The sequence below is a fragment of the Protobothrops mucrosquamatus genome, unplaced genomic scaffold (assembly GCF_001527695.2).
Source record: "Protobothrops mucrosquamatus isolate PMUCROS unplaced genomic scaffold, P.Mucros_1.0 scaffold2364, whole genome shotgun sequence".
In the NCBI taxonomy this organism is placed as follows: domain Eukaryota; kingdom Metazoa; phylum Chordata; class Lepidosauria; order Squamata; family Viperidae; genus Protobothrops; species Protobothrops mucrosquamatus.
Window position 1 is genome coordinate 65,755 of NW_015388441.1, and position 6,945 is coordinate 72,699.

Genomic DNA, 6,945 nt, shown 5'->3' on the forward strand with positions numbered 1-6,945 from the left:
ACCCCTCTAAGAAGACACGCAATTTTCTTCTCCTTAGTTCCCTAGTTGCTGTTGCTGTGTGCCACCTCTCGGGGTTCCACACCCCTTCATCAAGGCAGGCCCTTGAGATCGTATTGGGCCATGCCTGCGCGATGGGGGAGTCGCGCAGGGCCAGCAGTTCCTTCCTGGAATACAGTCCTAGTTCACATCAGGAGGTCCAACAGCAGAGTAGGGGAGGGGGGAAAGTCCTCGTGATGGTAATCCTAGTCAGGGGCTTAGATGGATAACAAGAAAGCAGCACAGTTTATTGTTCTTCTTAACCCCCATAGGGGGGGGGAATTGCAGTCAGAGTCAGCCAGGCCCCAACCGCGCAAGCCTCCAGGTCCACGCCAGACCCCAGTCGCACAAGCCACCAGGTCCACTCCAGGCACTCACCGCCAAGCCCTGGGTCCTCCATCAGGCCGTGTCCCTCAGGCAGACTCCTCCTTTGGGCCGCGGCCCCCGCCCGGGCCGCCAGACCCGACCGCCAGGCCGCATCCTTCGCCTGGGCTACCAGGCCGGACCGCCAGGCCGTCGGGCTGACTCCCCGCCGAATCGCGTCTCTCGCTGGGCCTTGTCTTTCACCCGGGCCACTATACCGCCCGGGCCGCTGTGCCGCTGAGCCGGTGTGTCCTCCGGGCCGTTGTACCATTGTGCTACTGGGCCGCATCCCCCTGGGCCGCTGGGTCGCTGGGCCGTTGGGTCGCTGGGCCGCTAAATCGCTAGGCCGTCAGGCCGTCAGGCCGCCAGGCCGCTAGGCCGCAAATTTCCGCCGCGTTGAGGTCTCTCCGAGCCGGGGCCTCCACCCACGGCTCCGCCCGTGGCTCCACCCAGCCACAGCCAGGTGGTCACGCGGCCCATTGCCAGCCTTCTTCGCTCACCAGCCTTCTCCTCTCACCAAACTCAAGGCCGGCGAACACCCCCGACCCTCCGGAGGCTCCCCATCTCCGCCCGAGGAACCCGCGGAGCTACGGAGCTACGGAGCCAAAACCGGTAGGTCCGCCATCAGCAAGTTGCAAGTATACATGTGTTCTATAGCTGACCTAGGTCTACATTTTTAACAAAATCTTCTCAAATCTTGACTATAAGAGAAATACTCAAAGGATCTTCAAGAGTGCCACTCACCCAGCCTCCCTGCTGTTCAATCCAGAGAGCCAGTCGATCCCTTAAAAAGTTCATGACCCAGTCCATCACATTCTCAAAGAAACTGGAGGCAGACTATGGGTGTAGAAAAGAAGAAAGAGCAACATGATTAAAAAAAGAAGCTAGAATTTATAAGCTTCGGTGATCTTTTTTAGTCAAAATATTAAAGGGTGAGAAGGTGGGAAATAATGGCTAGAAAAATCAGATTTACAGATTAGGAGTTTCTTGGCTATGAATGGCTATGAACTTCTTGTCAAAAGTTCAATAGAATGTGTTCCAAGGCCACATTGCCTCCGTCTGTTTGGGTCGCCAGAAGGTCCGGTCTCAGGAAGAATTGCTTCAGAAAGGTACCAGGGTCCCCAGCCAACACAGGGTGGGTTTCTACGCGTCGCGCAGGAGCATTTTCAGGACAGGAATTCATAGGCCACTTAAGAAAAAGCTTCACATTGATGTGAAGTTGCAAGGGGTTCCCTTGTCGATGGAGTTGGACACAGGGTCCGCTCTATCGATCATTTCTTTTGACACCTTTAAAAGGATTTGCAGCAGAAGTGGCCTATGAGTCAAACTCAGGCCATCAAATTTAATTCTCACTGACTTCCAGAATTCCAGAGTCAGCGTAAAGGGGGAGGCCACGCTCAAGGTGCAGCATAGGACTTTTGAAGGCCTGCTAGATGTGGTGGTAGTTGGGGGTGATCGCACGAGTCTCATTGGACTCGATTAGTTCGAGGCCCTTGGGATTCAAGTGACTGGACTGCACAGTCTGCAAACGTCAGGCCTTGCAGAAGTCTGCAAGGAGTTTGCTGATGTGTTCAGTTCAGAGCTTGGATCATACAAGGGGCCTCCCATCACCTTACGCTTAGACCCAGCTATCACACCCATCCGGATCAAACCTAGAAGGGTGCCTTTTGCCCTCAAAGGCAAAATTGATGCAGAGCTGGACAAGCTGCTCCAGCAGGGCATCTTAGAACCTGTGGACTCTAGTCCATGGGAAACCCCCATAGCAACACCACTGAAGGCCAATGGAGAAGTCTGAATCTGTGCGGACTATAAATGTACACGTAACAAAGCGCTGCAACAGCATGCATATCCAGTGCCTGTGGTTAGCCACATTCTGGCCTCCCTCAAGGGGGGGCACCTCTTTGCAAAGCTTGATTTGGCACAGGCCTACCAACAGTTACCTGTTGATGAGGCAACAGCTGAGGCTCAAACAATTGAGCCGGGGAGCCTTTAAAGTGAAAAGACTGCAGTTTGGGGTTAACGTGGCCCCTGGCATCTTCCAAAGTGTAATGGAGCGAACGCTCCGTGGTATTACTGGGGTCTGCCCCTACTTCGATGACATCCTCATTGCTGGGGAGTCATCTGTAAATTTAGCTGAAAGGCTGAGAGCTGTCTTGCTGCGTTTCCGCCAAGCGGGGCTGAAGCTGAAGCAAGATAAATGTAAGATTGGAGTCACCTCCACTGAATTTCTGGGGTTCCGTATTGATGCTGAAGGCATCCATCCTGCTGAATCCAAGCTTCAAGCAATTCAGCAGGCCCCAAGTCCCAAGTCCAAAAGCGAACTTCAGGCTTTTCTGGGACTCTTAAACTTTTATCATGCATTCGTTCCCCACAAGGCTGCAGTGGCTGAGCCGTTACACCGGCTCTTGGACAAACAGGCTCCTTGGCAGTGGACTAAGGTCCATGAAAGGAGCTTTACAGAGGTCAAGGCCTTGCTCTCTTCAAATGCGGTTTTAGCGCATTTCAATGAGCAATAGCCTGTGTGCATCGCATGTGATGCGTCCCCTTATGGGGTTGGGGCTGTGCTTAGTCATCTGAAGGCTGATGGGACACAAGTCCCTGTGGCCTACTATTCAAGGACTCTGTCATCTGCAGAGCGTAATTACGCACAGATTGACAGAGAAGCCTTGGCCATAGTGGCTGGCATAAAGAAATTTCATGATTTCTTATATGGCCGCCATTTTACAGTCTACACAGGCCATAAGCCTCTGCTGGGTTTGTTTACCACAAATAAACAAACCCCACACATAATCTCTCCTAGAATGCTGAGATGGTCAATTTTCCTGTCAGCATACGACTACACTTTGGTGCACAAACCTGGCAAAGAAATGGGCCATGCAGATGGCCTCAGCAGATTACCTCTACAGCAGATAGAGGCAGATCCTGCTCCTGCTCTTCACATTCTCTCCATTCAGGAATTGCCTGAATCTCCCCTCAATGCTAGGGACGTGGCTGCAGAAACTGCCACTAATCACACACTCACACGCGTGCTGACATGGGTGTTGTCAGGATGGCCTGACACGTGTCCAGGTACTGAGTTTCAAAGCTTCTGGCAAAGGAAGCACGAGCTTTCCACTTTCAAAGGGTGCCTTTTATGGGGTAGCAGGGTAGTCATCCCAGCCTCAGTGAGGATTAGAGTCTTGCTCTCTCTGCATGAGGGACATCCAGGCATAGTCCGGATGAAAGCGCTTGCGCATAGCCATCTCTGGTGGCCTGGGCTCGATAAAGAGATCAAGACCCAGGTTCATGGGTGCCAAGTGTGCCAACAGTCCAAGCCTGAAATGCCTCAGGCCCCTGTACATACAGTAGGTGGGAGGAGACACTTTCCCCTTGGTCGAGGGTGCATATCGACTACGCTGGGCCCTTTCAGGGGCAATTCTTCCTTTTCCTCGTTGACAGCCATTCCAAGTGGCTAGAAGTTGTGCCTGTCTCCTCCACTACTACTCCTAGGACCATCCAGGTGTTGAGAAGAATCTTCGCTTCTCATGGACTTCCAGATGTCCTGGTCTCAGATAACGGCCTCCAATTTACTTCTTTTGAGTTTCAGGCTTTTCTACAGGCCAACTTGATCCAGCATGCTACTTCAGCACCGTTTCATCCATCTTCCAACGGCCAGGCAGAGAGGATGGTGTGCACTACCAAAGATGCTCTTAAAAGAATCACTTATGGCAGCTGGCATCACAGGTGGGCGATCCGGTCTGGACAAGGAACTATGGACCTGGACATCTCTGGGTCACAGCAGTGGTATGCAAGGTCTCTGGGCCGCTGTCATACGAAGTGGCCTTGGATGATGGTCGTGTGATCCGACGTCACATTGACCAACTGCGCTGGAGGCTTCCCAGCAACACGTCCGCTCCTGGCTCTGCTCTTGGGGGGGAGGAGGACCACAATTACGATCGTGGACCACAGTCTCTCTGGCCAAGCACTTCAGCTATTGCTCCAGAAGGGGTGTTTGCCCAGCCAAGTGGACATTCACAGGCTTCACCTATTGCTCCAGAAGGGGGGTTTGCCATGGAGGCGGCTCCTGACCCTGGCACCTGCGGCACAGACACTGGGGCAATGGGACATTGGGGTAAATCGGCTACTCAGGCCACTCCAGCTGCTGGTCTTGGGCTCGAGGGACAGTGCTCCCAAGAGGGGTCCATTGTGGACTTGGGGAATTCCACCCCACCACCGGACTTGGGGAATTCCACCCCACCAAGGAACTCTGGCTTGGATTTAGCGGATCCAGCCAGTCAGCAGCTGGGTGGGTCACCTGGGTCCTTGGGGCAACAAAGTCCTGGTCTGCCTAGCCTGGCAGGCGAGCTGGCAGGCCAGACACACACACCGGCCATAAGAAGGTCACAGCGGGCCAAGGGTCCACCCAAACATCTTAAGGACTATGTGAGGTTTCTGTCAAGCCTGAGGGAATCTTGCTAGTTCTTTAAAATGCAAAACAAACACTCAGATGAAGGGGTGTTATATTGCAGTGTATTAAACATTTTGCTGTATTCTTGTACATATAAAATGCAAGATTGGGTCTGCCTGTGTGCAGGCATAATGTGTTTAACAATAACAAATGCCAATAGAACACATGTATATGTTTGCTGCTATAACAGTAAGGGTTACTTATTGTTTTATCCAGGGGGGAGGGGTGTTATGTCCTGGGCCTGCTGAATTGCTCAGCAGGCTCAGGAAGGCTGCAGAGAGTCCAGCCTTGCATTGATTGGTTGACGCTGTCCTTGCAAGGAGACTATAAAAGGCCTGCGTGCCATTTTGTTTACTGTTCTGTTGCTGACTTGCAATAAAGAAGACTTGCTTTTGTGTTACTCGCTTCGTCTAAATGCCTTGGACTCGCGAACAGAACAGACACCATTTTTCCCAATCAGTTTATAGGGATGGTAATCTGTGGAAAGTCACATTGAGCTAAAGAAGAACAAATGCTCTAACTATTTAAAAAGAGAGAGGTCAACTAGGTTTAAAATCTGCTTTTAGCACCGAGCTGAGTGCATGACTTCCTTCTGAAAAAAAAGTGCCATGGTCAATTCTGTATTTGAAAAGCTAGGATGGCGTGGCATGCAACTCAAAAGAAACAAAAGAAGAATTACTTAGTGATTTAGGGGGCCATTTTTCTCCTAAATAGGTGGGGAAAGAGTAAAGGATCAATGGGTTGAGTGAAGACAAAGGAGAATTGCCACTGGAAGATTTAAAGAACACAAACCATAAGACAAAACAGGCACTTAAATCTTGTAGAAGCTTCAAACATACAAAGCACCCCAGGCAACCCCCCCCAAAAGACTCAGGTATCCTTTTTGTTTGCTTTTCCTTTAAAATAGGTATACAATGGCTTAACCAGAATAACAGTCAATGTGGGTAGGAGATAGAAAGACCACCCTTTCCCCTGTATTCTTGCTTTTTAACTCTCTTTTTTGCTTGTTGGTATAAAAGAAATGTACAGAGTCATGGGCATTCCTAGAAGGGAAAATGACATCAAAAGAAACAAAAGATGGAGCTTTAAATATCATGATGCAAGCCTACAATTGCATCGTTTGCACGGTGATGACTTACATGTCATCATTTTGACATTATGGCTAGTAATGAATGGATCCAAGCGTACAGAGCCCTCCCATCTACCCTTTTCCTGGAAAACTAATGTTTCCTTAATTAAAAATTAGCCAGTAATCTAGGTTTGTCTAGCACACCATGCCATACATAAGGCAAACTAGCCAAAGCCAAACCATAGCTATCAAACATGGTAAGCAGCATGTCTGACCCAGATATAATAAACAAAAACTATGCCACCTCTTAGTGTGACATGCAAGTAAGATGAGAAGGAGCCAGTAAAGATTAGCAATAAGGAGAGATGAAAGATTTTTTTTTTTTTTTTCAAATTTTTTTTTATTGTTTTCAACATAGAAAAAAAAAACACATCACAAATGCATCACAATTGAAAAAACCCCCCCACCCCCCACCCCCCACCCGGACTTCCCAAACCTAATCCCAGGATACTATTCAACTAAAAGTAACCTTATATTAATATCCCTAACTCCACAAAGTGTTATTCTACATAAGTAGGTGGGATATATATATATATATATAAAAAAGAATTTTTTATCTAAAAACCTAACTTATATTCCACCATTCTATGCTTATTTTGAATATAAACAATCCATCTTCTCCATATTGATAAAAATTGTTCATTTGAGTGATCCTTCAAATAAGCCGAAATCTTTGCCATATCAGCAAGATGCGAAACCTTCACTCTCCAGTCCTCTATTGTAGGTAGAACTTTACTCTTCCAGTTTTGAGCTATCAGCAAACGGGCAGCGGTTAGACAATACAACATCAAATTCGTTTCTTTTACATCCAAGTTATGTGTGATACCTAGGAGAAACAACTGAGGCAGAAAGAAAATTCTTCTTTTAAAAACTTGCTGTAAATTCCACCATAATTTTATCCAAAAGGCCTTAATAACCTTACAGGTCCACCACATATGAAAAAAAGTTGCATCTTGTTGTCCACACCTCC

General features: G+C 48.8%; 1 pseudogene; it reads right to left on the reverse strand.

Annotated features, from left to right (window-relative positions):
* Positions 1-1,089: 1,089 nt before the first annotated feature.
* Positions 1,090-6,945, reverse strand: part of LOC107295491 — a 17,656-nt pseudogene continuing 11,800 nt past the window's right edge.